This window comes from Mercenaria mercenaria, chromosome 19, assembly GCF_021730395.1.
Source record: "Mercenaria mercenaria strain notata chromosome 19, MADL_Memer_1, whole genome shotgun sequence".
Classification (NCBI taxonomy): domain Eukaryota; kingdom Metazoa; phylum Mollusca; class Bivalvia; order Venerida; family Veneridae; genus Mercenaria; species Mercenaria mercenaria.
The window spans coordinates 6,585,358-6,603,005 of record NC_069379.1 but is presented as its reverse complement, the minus strand read 5'-3'; positions in this window follow the sequence as shown (position 1 = coordinate 6,603,005).

Below are 17,648 nucleotides of genomic sequence, written 5' to 3'. Positions count from 1 at the left end.
CTAACTACCTTAATTTTTTTAGCATGTCACTGGAAACTGAAACTGAAAAAAAATTTCAGGCCTTTTGAAAAGCATTTAAATGTTAGCTCACCTGAGCAATGCTCAGGTGAGTTTTTTTGATCGCTCAATGTCCGGCGTCTGTCTGTCGTCTGACGTCTTTCAACATTTAGCTTGTGTGTGTGTGTAATAGAGGCTGTATTTTTCAACTGATCTTCATGAAATTTGGTCAGAATGATTACCTTGATAAAATCTTGATGAAAGCTGGGCCGAGTTCGAAAATGGGTTATCTGGGGTCAAAAACTAGGTCTCTAGGTCAAATCAAGGAAAAACCTTGTGTATGCGTTAGAGGCTGTATTTTTGAATTGATCTTCATCAATTTTGGTCCGAATGATAACCTTGATGAAATTTAGTCCGAGTTTGAAAATTGGTCATCTGGGGTCAAAAACTAGGTCACTAGGTCAAATCAAAGAAAAAACCTTGTGTATGCAATCGAGGCTGTATTTTTCAACTGATCTTCATGAAATTGGGTTAGAATTATTACTTTGATGGAATCTAAACCAGGTTCGAAAATGGGTCATCTAGGATCAAAAACTATGTCACTAGGTCAAATCAAACAAAAACTTTATGTATGCGATAGAGGCTGTATTTTACAATTGATCTTCATGAATATTGGTCAAAATGATCGCCTTGATGAAATCTAGGGCAGGTTGGAATATGGGTCTTCTGTTTTCAAAAAGTAGGTCACTAGGTCAAATCAAAGAAAAACATAGTGTATGCGATAGAGGCTGTATTTTTCAATTGATCTTCATGAAATTTGGTCAGAATGATTGTATTAATGATGTCTAGGTCAAGCTAGATGATGGGTCATCTAGGGTCAAAAGCTAGGTCATTAGGTCAAATCAAAGAAAAACCTTGTGTATGCGATAGAGGTTGTATTTTTCAATTGATCTTCATGAAAGTTGGCCAGTATGATTGCCTTGATGTCTCTAGGTCAAGTTTGAATGTGGGTCATCTTGGGTCAAAAAGTAGGTCACTAGGTCAACTCAAAGAAAAACCCCGTACATGCTAGTGAAGCTGTTTTTGTCAATTGATCTTCATAAAATTTGGTCAGAATGATTGCCTTGATGAAATCTAAGTCAGATTTGAATATGGGTCATCTGGGGTCAAAAAACAGGGCACTAGGTCATATCAAATAAAATACTTGTTTAAACTCATTTTTGGTCCGATTCTAATGAAAATTGGCCAGAATATTTGTTTCAATGAATCCCTAAGTCGAACATGTACACTGTTATGATGTGTTTCTCAGGTGAGCGACCTAGGGCCATCTTTGCCCTCTTGTTTTTATTGTAGAAAGGTAATGTTGAAATGTTCTGTACAATGTTTGGAGACATGACTAGGTATACAGGAATGAATATGAAGGATCATGCCAACCTTTTAATGTATATAATAGAAAATGGAATGCTATCTATATTGACAGAATTGTAAACAAAAACAAACTATATTAAATATTTATATTGGTTTATTTTGTATGTACATGTATATAGCAATAAAACAGAAATCAATACAAAATATTGTCTTTGTTTTAAAACGAAATCCAGTCTATATTTGCTTTATCAATCACATGGGACTTTCTAGTTTTTTAGCAATGCTCAGGTGAGTTTTTGTGATCGCTCGATGTCCGGCGTCTATCTGTCTTGTTTGTCAACATTTAGCTTGTGTGTGCGATAGGGGCTTTTTTAACTGATCTTCATCGAAATTGGGTTATCTGGGGTCAAAAACTAGGTCAATAGGTCAAATCAAAGAAAATCCTTGTGAGTGCGATAGAGACTGTATTTTTCAGTTGATCTTAATGAATTTTGGTCAGAATAATAACATTGATTAATTCTAGGCCGAGTTAGAAACTGGGTCGTCTGGGTCAGAAACTAGGTCACTAGGTCAAATGAATGAATAACATTGTGTATGCGATAGAAGCTGTATTTTTTAGCTGATCTTCATGAAATTTTGTTAGAATGATAACCTTGATGAAATCTAGGTCGAGTTTAAAAATGGGTCATCTGGGGGAAAAACTAGGTCATATCAAAGAAAAACCTTGTGTATGCGATAGAGGCTATATTTCTCAATTGATCTTCATGAAATTTGGTCAGAATGAATGTCTTTATAAAATCTAGGTCAGGTTTGAACACGGGTCATCTGGGATCAAAAACTAGGACACTAAGTCAAATCAAAGTAAAACCTTTCGTATGCAATAGGGCCAGATCTTCATGAAATTTAATCAAAATGTTTGCCTGGATAAAATCTAGGTGCAGAATGAATATGGGTCATCTAGGGTAAAAAACTACGTCACCCAGTCAATTAAAGGAAGACCATTCGTACACAAAGGAACTGCATTTTACACACGATATTCATAAAATTTAGTCAGAATGATTGCCTTGATGAAATCTAGGTAAAGTTAGAATATGGGTCATCTGTGATCAAACACTAGGTCAAGTCAAAAAAATACTTTTGTATGTAATAGAGACTGTATTTTTCAATTGATCTTCATGAAATTTGGTCAGAATGATAGCGTTGATGAAATTAAGGTGAGGTTTGAATATGGGTCATCTGGGATCGAAAACTAGGTCGCTAGGACAAATCAGAGAAAAAACGTCTTATATGCGATAGAGAATGTATTTTTCAGTTGAGATTGATGAAATTTGGTCAGAATAACTGCCTTGATCAAATCTAGGTCAAGTTCGAAGGTAGGACATCTTGGCTCAAAAACTAGGTCACCAGGTCAAGTTGAAAAAAAATACTTGTTTACACTCAAGAGACCACATTTTTGGTCCAGTCTTTATGAAAATTGGTCAGAATATTTTGTTTCCATGAAATCACCTAGGTAAAACATGTTTCACTGTTATGTGTTTCTCAGGTGAGCGACCTAGGGCCATCTTGGCCCGCTTGTTTCTTTTTCTTGATCACACGTTCCTAAGGTGGAGTTAATGAGACTCCGCAGTATAGAAACAGTGAACAACCAAAACGGAAATGGCGATGTGATTATACGACATACATATTTGCGTTTACACGCCGCTGTTACTTTCATTTATGTTTACCGTTCAAGGGAGTTTGCGGGTGTTTTTATCTGTATGTGATCAGTAGTTTATTAGCTCACCTGAGCCAAAGGCTCATGGTGAGCTTTTGTTACAGCGGAATGTCCGTCATCCGTCGTGTGTCCGTCAACATTTTCTAAAAAAAATCTTGAAAACCACTGGGCAGAATTACACCAAACTTCACATGAATGTACCCCAGGTGCCCCCTTTCAAAAATGTTCAAAGAATTGAATTCCGTGCAGAACTCTGGTTGCCATGGCAACCGAAAAGGAAAAGACTTTAAAAATCTTGACCAAAAACACAGGGCCTAGGGCTTTGATATTTGGTGAGTAGCATCATCTTGTGGTCCTAAGATTGTTCAAATTATCCCCCAGGGTCAAGTATGACCCTGCCTCGTAGGTCACATGGTTTATATAGATTTATATACGGAAAACTTTGTAAATCATTTTTTTTTTATTTCATAGATTCTATTTTAGTTCAATAATAAGGAAATAATTAGCGCTTTTAATTAACATGCGTCAAAATCGCTTACGAAAATAACTTTATATATGCGAAAATAATCTATATATTTTATGTTATACATTTTTTAAAACTGTACGTTATGTTACTTTAAAGAAATGAACTGCAAATATTTATGATGTGAGCGTCAAGATCGCTAACGAAAATAAGTTTTTATATGCGAAAATAATATATATATATGTGAGGTTTTACGTTTTTTAACATTGTATTTTACGTTACTTTAAAGAATATATTATTGCCCTTACTTGTATACGAATTTTTTTTATTTATTTTGTACCAAAAATAAAGAAATGAATAGCAAATATTTATGATGTGAGCGTCAAAATCGCTAAAGAAAATAACTTTTTATATGAGCAAATAAGCTATATATATGATTTTTTTTTTTACATTTTTTAAAACTGTATTTTATGTTACTTTAAAGAACATATTTGCACATACTTGTATGCGAAAAATAAGTGATTTTATACCAGTAATAAAGAAATAAACAGCAAATACTTAAAATGTGTGCGTCAAAAACGCTGACGAAAATAACTTTTTATGTGGGAAAATAAGCTACGTGTTTCTTTTTTTACATTTTAAAAATTGGCATTTCTCTATTTTTGAAGAACATGCTTGCACAATGTCATACTTATATACGAAAAAATGATTGTTAACCAATAATAACTACTACTGTTTGCAGATCAAATTGCCCCTTCAACGTTTTTCAGATCGATAGAGTTGCATGTTTACGTCACAAAAACTGAAGCTGAAGCTATTTTTGGAATACTCCTGACAGGTTAACCCCGCCTCATCCATAATAAATTATTCATTCACCTTCTCGTGAAACTTTTTTCTTTATCATGACGTCACACAAAGCGCGCGCTCTGACCCTATCTTTGAAGTATTCCCGCACTTGCATACATTGTAAAGTGCAATATGGTGATAATCATTGAATATTATAACTAAGTTCAAATGAAAACAGCGTTTTTTGTTTGTTATGGCAATTATAATCGACGAAATTTCCAACCACGCAAGGTAAACAAGGTTTTATAGAAAGATATCATTGAACCTTCAAGCTACGCAACACTTGTAGATCTAATTGTCATATCCATAAAAAACTGATTTATTTGATATTCAAACTTTTGCAGTCTTCCGTAGATTAACTATCGCAAATCTCACTCCATTACGCCTATAGATCTAGTTTTTTTTTTTTTTTTTTGTTTTTTTTTTTTGTGGGGTTTACATGTAGAAGCAAGGCCCTATGTGAATTTATCTACTAGATCTATTTATTTGAAGTCGTTAAAACACTTTCTTAGTTATTTGCATACTGGCAGTTGATAAGTTTTGTCCCCGTTCATGGAAAAAAAAGTTATAGACTCACATAAGTCAAAATAATTCGATATTTAGTTTGTTTTATATTTGTGACAGTCACTCTAAAAGGACCAAAATAATTTGGGATAAATAACAGTACACCGTCATTTCAAGTTAGGTTGCATATTATGTGTACATTAATCATGTTAAGGGGAATTATGATAACTTTTACATAAATTAATGAGGAATTGAATCCCCCTTTTGATTAGTCTAAATAATTAGACCTCGGGAAGACCGAGTTTATATTTTGATATTTTACGTTGTCTACGTAAAGGGGATATCGATTAGTCAAAAAAAACGATATTAAACTATTGAGTACAATTATTTGGACTTCATTTTGATACATGTAAGTTTTATTTGAATTTATCGCATATTCAAAACAAAATCAGCATTTAAAGCCAAATCTAGCGATGACAATTTCTTTCGAGTGGAGAAAACTACTCGTAACTGTTTCCTAGGATCGCGTCAAATTAGTTAGACTAGGACTCACATATTTCGTAAGAAATGCCGACTTTCTTCAACAAAAGAGGCATGATCGGTTCCGGGATTCGAACTTATGCCCTTCAATCAATGATGAGCCAGTCAGGCATGTTTTATAATTATAGTGAAAACTTAATAATACGAGATACATTATTTAAAAGAAAATTCTGCAGCAAAAGGTACTGAAATTTAGGCAGAAAATGGTCTGTAATGTAAAAGAGGTTGTCATTTTTTCCCATCCACGTTACCTAAATGTAGTGTGCATTGTGGCAAGACTCATTTCAATGAAGATTAGATCTGATACATCTGTTACAATCCGGTGAAACACCCGTTTCAACAGAATTTATGAGTATTTGAATCATTTCTCGGTGATACAGCCGATGTAAACATGTTCATTCAATATTTTTACTCGGTATCGGAAAGGCGGAGTTACCTGTGTAGACGAGTTCAGCATCGCTGCTTTTGTGACTTAAAGGTACAAGCCTGTCGATTTAAGAAAAGATGAAAGGGCAATTTGATCTGCAAACAGTAGTAAATGAACAGCAAAGACTTTAGATGTGTGCGTCAAAATCGCTTACGAAAATAACATTAAGTGCGAAAATAAGACATATGTTGGTTAATTTCCTATTGTTTTCTTTACATTTTCTCCCAATTTAAAAACAATGTTGACACATGTTTATAAATAAAATCACTGATATTTGGTAGATTAATGATAAAATAAAGATCGAATATCGTTTCATTCTTTTACGATAATAACTTGTTTAAATTAATACATATATATAGTCATAATTGCAATTTTTCAATTGAATAAAGAAATATTTTCATAATTGTCGTTAATTGATTGTTAATTGCAATGCGTACTGCAGATAAATATAGATGTGCTGTATATCAACTATCAATTAATCAAGGTGTGATAATCCAATCAAAAATGAATTGTTGTTTGTAGTAGCAATTAAAGGGAACTATGGAGAGAAACAATATTATTTAAAAGAAACATAAATCGTTATTTTATATGATATATACTATTTTTCTGTATATTTTACTGAAATTCCCGTTTATGATTTTAAATATTAATATAATGAAGAAGGTGACATCCAAAACTTCTATGAATGACATTATAATTTATCATATTTGGTTGTAACACATCAAAATGAAATGCATGTATCGTTCGCCAAGAGCAACAACAAGAACTTATAGAGATTTAAAAGATGTGACTATATTCAAGTTATTTTTGTAGTTAAAATCAGCGAAATCGGCACATGGTTGAAAAAAATCATTCATTTCTTTTTGGTATATAGCCATGTACTAAAAAAGTCTTTAAGATAATTTTTAGAAAATAAATAATTAAACATCAAGTATGTGATTTGTTATATGTAGGTTTTGAATATATTCGTTCATAAACTATTTTCGTAATAAACGCGGCTGAATAAACTGTGAATACGGCATAATTCTCGTTATTTTCGTTAATAAAAGATACAAATAATTGATTTTTCACAGAGAGATATTTACTGTTATAGTCTTTAAGAAAGAAAGTAAAAAATTAAGATATTAAAAAATAATAATAAAGTTTAAACGATATGGCTTATTTTCGCATTTAGTATGGCTATTTTCGTAACTGGAATCAGCGCGTCTGGCACATAAGTGATTACTATTTCGTTATAATTATAAGGCTAAAATCGATCATTTTTCGTATGCATGTATCCTTGGTTTACCAATTATCGGTGTATAAATGATTGATATTCCACTATACACAACATTTAATTTATATGCTTACCAAAATTTGTCTCATTTTAAAGAAAAATTATCTTATTTTCATTAAAAGTTAATTTTATTCACCTGGGAACGCAGTTATCGGAAATATTAGGTCACATATTGACCGACCATGGTCGCCATCTTGGATGTTTACAGGTATCAATTATCGGTGGAATTGCTGGAAATAATGCTACTGCACTAAACTTCCATCCAGGTCTTTTATGGGGATACTGTTATAGACCTTAAGAAATTAAAAAACAATATTTCAGAAATAAACTGATATAAAAGATACAGCTTATTTTTGTATTTATTATGGTTATTTTCGTAAGTAAAATCAGCGCGGTTAGCATATAAATTATGATTATTTCGCTATTATGAGATAAAAAATCACTCATTTTTCGTATGGAGGTGTGTACTAATATAGCCTTTAAGAAAGTAAAAAATGAATTTAAAAATATACAGAAATATAAAAAATATGGCTTATTTTCGTAAAAAAAATCTTATTTTCGCGAAAATATCCTTATTTTCGCACTGTTACAGGTATGATGACACTAAATTTTTGTTTCTTTTCAAGTGAATAGGTTCAAGCAGTGAATACCTGTACGAAAAAAAGAAGCTGTTTTACAGCTGTAAAATGTCTGTAAAAGACCTGTAATTTGAAATTACAACTGTAAAAGACATGTAAGTAGAAAAATGATCAGAAATACAGTTGAAATTTTCAGGTGTAAAATATGAAGGTCTCAATTTACAGCTGTAAAAAAATTACTGTTGAAAGTTACAGCTGTAAAATGGTCATGTCTCAAAATTACAGCTGTAACATTTTTGGAGGGAAACATGAGTATCGTCAGCCATTTTTAATGCATTTTGGCGGGATATAACTGAAATTCACACACTGACATCACGTCTTGTAAAATTTGGAATTTAAAGCGGTATAGAGTAAGTACAGATGTTTAATTATCTATTATAGTTGTAAAAGGACATGTATAAGTACATACATTAACTATTTACTCTATACTGGAAGCCTATAAGTTTAAAAGAAATAATTACAAGATTGTCATATGTTTTCATGACTGACAAAGAAAGTTTTATAAACAAGATCTGCATATGTTCTACTTTGTATCCTACTCTTGAATTTTGCTGTTGCTATACTGTAATCATACCAGATATACTTTACGTACTAGATCATTTATTTTGCCATTTTCATAGTAATTGCTACCTTATCTAGAGAATTGCAATTCATCCTAAAACTTTTTGCACCACTACTTTCGTCCCTTAAAATAATGCCTCTTTTTCAACACCTATAATATTTCTACAGCTGTAATTTTTGGGCATTTTTTACAGCTGTAACGTTTTTCATTTTTACAGCTGTAACTTTTTTTACAGGTGTAGCTCATTTGCATATTTCGAATTGTTTTACAGTCGTTTGACAGCTGTAAATTGAAATCTACAGCTGTAAAATCAATGTTGTTATATAAAATCTACAGGTGTAAATTTGGAATAAGCATGACTGTTATTTTGAACAAAAATACAGGTCTTTTACAGCTGTAAAATTTCGTACAGGTAGTTTCTTTGCCGTTTAAGCTACGCTCGCTCAGAGGCTTTGCCTTTTTCAGATTAGTAATTACAGGGATTGAGGATCTGAGTATAGGAGTGGGGATGCATATGTCTTGTTAGACGGGATTGGGGGCTGACATAGGTAGGGAGTTGTACAGCAACTAAACCATTCACTACTTTGTAGAACATAAGGAGACGTGAATCAGATCTTCTATTTTCCAGGGTACGCCATCTCAGCCCACACTGTTCGCCATTCAGTCAGTATCTTTTTTGGTAAGACAGTGGCTACGATTACAGTACCGTAATCCTAGCCTCCGATTCTAGGATTACGGAAGTTCCGTAAGCACACCTTTTAACAGTTATTGGTCGTGCCCAAATTGAAAGATGGAAAAGTTCATTATAGAAATTTGGCAGGATGAGGGTCAAGACAGAAGTTAAGAGGAGCTAAATTGTAGATCATACCATTTGCTTCAGATTTCGATCTAATTGCGGGTAATAATTAAAGAGACCCCTTCCAGCAAGACAATCAAAGTTCCGCAAAAAACTAATGTGTCGTAAAATAGACATGACTTCTTGAATTAACTCCCTTGTATAAAATTACCCCATTTGTAACTGACAAAGAACATAACAAATCTAATTTTAATCCTAATTTTTTCCATTTTCGTCAAATAGACAAACTTGTTCTAAAACGTTTGTGAGGTCCTCGCAAATGTAAAGTTAAAGGTAAGTTTTATTTACCGTCGCTTTGTGAAACAATTAACCAGTCAGGGGTGTAACTGTTTTAAGTTAATATGTAACCCATTTCAGTTACTTTTTCAAGCATTTTATAACCTGTATTAGTTATAAAATATAGTTAACTCAGGAAAGTTATTTAAAAAAAGTCTTTTTGCTGTTCTCACAAAGTGACCTTTAAAGTGAAATTAGCACAGACACTTGGGGGTCAGAACCTGTCCCCCTCCCAATCTGCCCCTGCCAACCTTCAACCAGTATATTTTCGCTTTTTAAATCAAACTGAGCACATGTCTCGATCATACAACAACTTCTGTTACCATTTCAATATGTTTAAAAAATCTCCCATATGCTATCAGTGCTCAGAAAAACTAAAGACAACTTACTCCGAGCGTTTTCAACACAAACTAGCTTGTCCAAGGAATAGGAGAATAGATCCCAGCTTGATGTCAAATTTACTACATAGAACCGGGACACAGACAATATCGTTAGTGGTTAAAATAAAAATACTCGGCTATATGTCAACTGCCACGGTGGCCGAGAGAGTACAGACGCTGGTTCTGTGACTTAAGTTTTGGGCAGGGCCGCGGGTTCGCTCCGCGCTATGGGCGATCTTTTTTTTTCTTTTTTAGGTATTTTTTTTATATCTTGAGAATATATTGTTTAAAAAGAAAATGAAAATATTATATTAGAAAAAGAAAAAAAAAAAGAATGCGCGGAGCGAACCCGTGGCCCTGCCTAAAAAAGTTCTTTCAAACCCAGCGTCTGTACTATCTCAACCACCGCGGCTATTGACTTTCTAAGCAAGTATTTTTATTTTAACCGCTAACGATATCGTCTGTGTCCCGGCTCTGCGTAGTAAATTTGACTGCGCAACATCAAGCTGGGATCTATTCTCCTATTCCTTGGACAAGAAAATCGTGTTTACATTGCGAAGTAAGTTGTCTTTAGTTTTTTTGAGCATTGATAGAGTATGGGAATTTTTCAAACATGTTGAAATGGTAACAGAAGTCGTTGGATGATCAAGACATGTGCCCAGTTTGTTTTAAAAAACAAAAATGTATTGACTGAAGGTTGTCAGGGGCGGCATTGGAGGGGAGGGGTGCTGACCCCCAAGTGTCTGTGGAAATTAGTAGCAAACTGAGGTTAATCAAATTCTCTTTTAGTCTGAGCATGACCTGATAAGCATAATGAGATAATAATGAGATATCAAGAGTTTTATAGCTTTAAAGCTTTTGCATAAAACTTTATCAGCCTTGCGTAAAAAGTTTTACTGCATAGCTGGAAAGATAAAAGGTCAAGGATTCAGGAAATAATTGCATTAGTCTCTTTCAAAATGAGGAATTGGCACAGGAGGGCTTTGTAATATTTTATGATAACTGAAACAAGTTATGGAAGTTTAACCAATAACTCAGATGGGTTATAAATTGGGATAACTTGAAACAGTTGCACCCCTGACTGTTAACATAAGCTCTATATATATTTCTGCAACCCTATTAAGAACAGTTAAAACCAATTATACCTCACCCCCAGCAATTTGCTGGTACCCATTTACAGCTGGGTCGACTGAGGCAATCGTGATAAAGTGCCTTGCCCAACCCATGCAAAAACAGGGCCTTTGCAGAATATACTTTTTATCTTTGCCAAATATTTGCCATAACCTTTGCAGAACAGTTGCAGCACATGATTGCTGAATATATTCCACAGACAAGTAGAAATGGAACGAAACGTGCAACTATTCTGCAAAGCTTTCGCAAATATACACTACGCACACAGAATGCAAATACTTCGCAAACAATTTACAGTTCGCAGCTGAAACTTCAGCAAATAATTCGCAAAGTGATACCAAAGTATTTGCAACTTGCATGCAAATAATATGCAAAGTATTCGCAAATACATAACAAATAGCAAAAAATGAATTTCTGAGGTTCAAAGAAAAGGACTTTGTTTAATATCTGAAAAACAGATGTAAATTCACAAAACCATTTGCAGTTTAAATAACTATTAATAGTCAATCATTGTAGTGATCATTCAGTAACAATAACTAAAATCATGTAATAATGTAAGTTTCAACAATTGCTTCAGTAAAAAGTGTTTTATATAACTATCATTGGTTAACATTACCTTTCCACATGCTGCAATATTCTCTGGTTCTTGGAAGTCTTATTGCTTAACAACATGGTATTGCATTATCCTTATTCAACAAAGTTTATATCCAGAAAAAATAATTAGAATATAATAATATGTTTAACACAAGTTTGCATCACCAAAATATTTCTACTATAAACTGATGTGTAAACATTTCCTCACAATATTTTCAAAAATCCTGCCATTTGAATATAGACCAATCAGAAAACAGAATGGTTAATTACTTCATGTACCTAGAGTCTACCAGGAAAGCAAATTCATCTATGTTAACTATTTGCAAATCGGCATAGCCAAGATAATGGGTACCCCTGATGTTGCACATATGGTGAATTTTAAACTCAATCAAAATTTCATATCTTATCATGTGATTTCAAGGTACATCCTTTGAGCACAAGAACCTATCGGGGTTTTCTTCAATTATGCGAAATAAAAAAGTTACGGATGCTCAAGCAACCACACCTCTTAGGGCCTACGGACTCTACATACCAAAGCATAACATACCTAGATAACACAGAAAAAGTTATTCATGGTGTTGAAAATAAGTTAAAAAGTTGCATTAAGATGTTTTCAATATTGCTTTATGGAATATAAAATTGATTTTATGAATTTCATAATATATCCAGAGCTGGATATCAAAGTACCATCAAATAAGACAATATGCACTGCCTTCCAATTTACATTCTGAACAGAAAACTAAGAAGAGTATGGCAAGCTTCCTTGAAACCTATTAAGAAATATGTATATAAATAGAACTAAAGGTTTCAGATAATAACTTTAAACATTTTTCTGATGCAGAACCCAATACAAATTGATATCAAGGCCTATGGACTCTACATCCATGTATGGGTACTAGTAAAATAGTTGCTGCAGTATAATATTTTATAGTCAGTTTCCAGAATTAGTGATATTTTCTGACAGTCTTATAATTCTTAGATCATTTAAGAGCATTATATAACTAACAATTTTATTATTATTATTTTTTTTTTTTGTATTTTGATTATTTAAACTTTGTAAAGACTCAAGTGAACAAACTGTTTCATCATAAGAAGAACAGGAACAAATCATTGAAATGTGTCAGTGTACCTCACTTTTGGTTTTAACAGGAAGATTAATCACATTCTAATATGACTAACAATGCTTTAATCATCACAACGATATTATGTTGACGTCTCGTCAATGTGATATTTAGCACCATGTACCCATCAAGACATAGCACTTTCAAATGTCATGAAATATTTAATTTAATTTTTTTTTAAACAAACAAACAATGTTTTAAACAAAATGTCACATTGCACAAATGTGTTGATTAATTTACAAACATACTTAGTTATTCGCTTTGCTGAATAATTCACAATAATTTTCATCCGAACTGAACTCTACCGCAAGACGTATTACCGTTTCCGGTCCTGGCGTGTATAAACAAAGACCTACTGTTGGCGCCGTGCTTGCGTGAAGAAACAGTTCCATTATGATTATATTTGATATAAATTTTACAATAAAGAAATTATTAGAATCGAAATAATTTATAGCAAAACATAATCACTATTTATACACTCGGGCGGTTATAAGTCGTCCGAAATAATTTCACTAGGGCTGTGCCCTCGTGAAATTAATATGTCCGATGTATAACCGCCCATCGTGTATAAATAGTGATAAAGCACTGTTTTGCTATAAATTATTTCTTAAATAAAACATGTTTAAACCTAGAAAAGAAGTTCCTGAATTCAAATATAGAATGGTTGCATACTTAAAATACAGACTTATATAGGGCTACGGACACAATATGTTTCATCCCTGCTTCAGTCAACAGTACACAAAATTATGCAAAAAAAATGCTTTCTTCAGCTATCTGGTTCCTTGTTACAGGTCTCATGTTTGATATGTTTGTTTCTTTACATTATCTGGAAATAGATTGGTAAATGTAACACTAACAGAAACGGGACTCGTTATGGAAGTGTAGAGTCCGTAGGCCCCTTGTATAACATTTTAACTTGTATTTATTATCAATATATAAATACTTTGTTAATACAATTTTTATTATAAGTCTGATACAGTGTATCCTTAACGGTACTTATGATACTAAACAAACATCAATATGCATTAGATCTGTAAGATTAGTGTTGGAAATTGGCAAAAATATAATTAATTTATTACAATTATATTTTTTTCCCATTATACTGTTTGCTATCAACATCGTAGATGTTTGAAAGAATGACGCTCTTTTGTTATATCCTAAATGAGAAAAATTATTAGTATTAGATATGATTATTGCATTAAAAATTCTGATTTAGTTGCATGAATATGGTGGGGCTACGGACTCTACAGGGCTACGGACAACCATTTTTTATTCAAAACTTTTTTCTGTTTCTTCTCTGAAGAAATGTCTTTTCTGTAGTTAGTATGTGGGATAACACGAAAGTAATCAAAGGTTCATTTTTATATTGCTCTTGTTTTTGTGCAAGCGGTACACTGTTGAAAATGGGGCTACGGACTCTGCATAAAAATGTCAAGATTCAGCTATCATTTTTCAGAAAATAATGTAGTGCAAATCAATATCTTGCTTTTAGATGCTGGCAAATGTGTTTCTTTTTCATGATTATAGTGATTATATCTGCCAGTTTAAAGAATAACTTTGGTATTCCCTTTGTAGAAACAGAGCAGGTAAAAACCATCATCGCATAACGAAGTGATGGATTTAGTTATTTATAAATATCTTCAATATTTTCGGACCAATTTCAAATCTGTAAAAAGTATGTCTTACCTGAATGTCATTTGAAGTTTGAAAACTTGAAATAAAAACTGTAACAAACTAAAATAGTAATTAAATAAATGGTCAAAAAGTAATGAATTTTCCGTGCAACAGCATAACGATTAAAAATGAGCCATTTTTTGACTCTCCAACCCTTGTAAATAAAAAAAATACTGAACAAAAGTATGATAAACCATACATCACCAGAAAGCCCTTATAAATGTCTTTTTAAAAAAGAATAAGATGATATTGTATTTCTTAAATATTGTCAGAAATCAACATATAACACAGGGGAATATGAAAGTGCCCATTTATCTTGGCTTTGCCGAAATGCTTTGCTCTTTCATTTGTGTACAAAGTGTTTATTTGCAATACCTTTGCTAACTAAATGAGCTAAGTATTTGTTTGCAGATGCTTTGCTGTCTGCTAATTTAATAAAGTATTTGTTTGCAAAACCTTTGCAGTCTGTAATTTATCTAAGTGTTTATTTGCAAACCCTTTGCTTCAGTGTGATACGTTTTGCAGACTGTTTGCAAAAGTCTGACGCAAATACTTTGCAATCACTTGGAATATAGTTTCTGAGAAAACAAATATTTAAAATATATTCTGCAAATACATGACAAGGGGTTAAATGTGTATGGGAAGGACACACCGCAATGGGAGTAGCCAGGATTCGAACCAGGGGCCTTCACCTCCGTAGGAAAGCGTCTTAGCCCTCTCGACCAATGCGTCCACCACTGAGGCCATTTTAGACACAAGATAAATTGGAGCTATATATATGGAGAGTTGATAATAATAAACGAAACGTCCCTTGTATCTCGTATCTGCGAGGCTACCAAATGTGTGGAAAACATATAATACCCTAAAGGTTAATTATCATTAAAAATAGTTCCCCCCCCCCCCCCCCCCCATTATTTTTTAACATTATTTTATTTAATCTTTACATTTTTTTCTGCCAGTTTGAATCCTCGTGATTTATTTGATGTTTGGTTATTTACGTTTCCAAAAATAAATCGAAGAAGTATAAAATACACAGAATGGCAGCTGGCTGTAATCTCGCGTCCGAGCCTGATGCGGCGTTATCTCAGTGAAGCGAGCATGGAGTTGTAATTTGTATCTTTAAAACTACATGTAAAATATTTGTTAGCTTCTAAAACAACATTTCTTTAATATGAAATAGTCTTAAGCACAAAATACACGTTCTATCTATTTATTTTTATAACTCTTTGAAAAAATGTAACAAAATGGTTGAACGTTGTTATCTGTAAACCATTTAGTTCCAAGTTTAAGGTGAATTCTGATGAAGTCTTATTTGTTTTTTCATTTTTAACAAAATTTGAAATGTAAACGACTCGTAATCTCTAGAAAAATGGAGGTCCGCACCCCTAGAAAACCCCTAACAGGCTTGTCTAGAGGTACGGATCTTTAGCCCTAGACATTTTCCACAGAAACATAAATTTTATATTTGTAATGGCAATATAAACGTCAAAACTTTGAATGACCGAAATAATGGAGGTTGAATCACAGTACATTTATAATCATGTAAAGTAATTAGTTTTATCTCTTGCGCATGTTAGCGTGTATACACGGTAAATGTTGATAGTGTATGTTATATTTTGGTGAGAAAATTATCTGCCCAGTGTAGGACTCTTAACAGTGTAGGACTCTAACCTGCGACCCCCTGCTTGCATGTCAGATGCTCTACCAACTGAGCTAACCGGGCTTCTGGTTCACCAGTTCTAAGCCTTAAATCACTACAGTACAAACATAGGTTTAAATCACCTGAAAATTTGTAATTTTGGATATTATTTGATAATTTTCACATGGCTGTGGCTACGATTACGGTACCGTAATCCTAGCCTCTGGTTCTAGGATTACGGAAGTTCCGTATTCTTAGACAACCCTATGAGGATAGGCTAGGATTACGGAAGTATTTAAGAGGCATCGAATATATGGTAGGACATGCATAATTGACGTTGTAAAATTACTTATTTCACTTTATTAAAATAGCGATTTTTGATATCTGCCTTATTATTCCGTGTTATCTATCCGCCATTTTGGGTTAGTATAATCTTAAACGCTATATTAATGGCGGCCCGCGGAAATATAGAAATTGAATCCCCTTTCGATTCATGGAAGTTTTATTTGAATTATGGCCAGTTCATGAAATAATCAGCATTTAACCTGTAGCATGTAAAGTGTCGTCAGTGATGAAAATTTTATCAGAAATTGCTTCAGCTATTTTGGTCTGTCGAGTGTTTGATGCGAGTGGAGATATTGCCCAATAATTATGAAAAAAATTATCTCAATAATTATTATATTTTCCGGGATCACGTCAAATTAGTTGGACTATATTTGTCTAACACAGATAACAATAAAATTGAGAAGAGCATGTAAGAAGTACTATTGGTATACCCGAGTTTGTGAGTAATTTTTAGCTCACCTGTCACAAAGTGACATGGTGAGCTTTTGTGATCGCGCTGCGTCCATCGTTCATCGTCCGTCCGTCCGTCCGTAAATTTTTGCTTGTGACCACTCTAGAGGTCACATTTTTAATGGGATCTTTATGAAAGTTGGTCAGAATGTTAACCTTGATGATATCTAGGTCAAGATCGAAACTGGGTCACGTGCCGTCAAAAACTAGGTCAGTAGGTCTAAAAATTGAAAAACCTTGTGACCTCTCTAGAGGCCATATTTTTCACAAGATCTTCATGAAAGTCGGTCTGAATGTTCACCTTGATGATATCTAGGTCAAATTCGAAACTGGGTCACGTGCCTTCAAAAACTAGGTCAGTAGGTCAAATAATAGAAAATCCTTGTGACCTCTCTGGAGATCATATTTTTCATGGGATCTGCATGAAAATTGATCAGAATGTTCATCTTGGTGATATCTAGGTCAAGTTCGAAACTGGGTCACGACCGGGCGGTCCAAAACTAGGTCAGTAGGTCAAATAATACAAAAACCTTGTGACCTCTGTAGAGGCCGTATTTTTCATTGGATCTGCATGAAAATTGATCAGAATGTTCATCTTGATGATATCTAGGTCAAGTTTGAAACTGGGTCAACTGTGGTCAAAAACTAGGTCAGTAGGTCAAATAATAGAAAATCCTTGTGACCTCTCTAGAGGTCATATTTTTCATGAGATCTGCATGAAAAATGGTCAGAATGTTCATCTTGATGATATTTAGGTCAAGTTCGAAACTGGGTCACGTCCGATCCAAAACTAGGTCAGTAGGTCAAATAATAGAAAAACCTTGTGACCTCTGTAGAGGCCATTTTT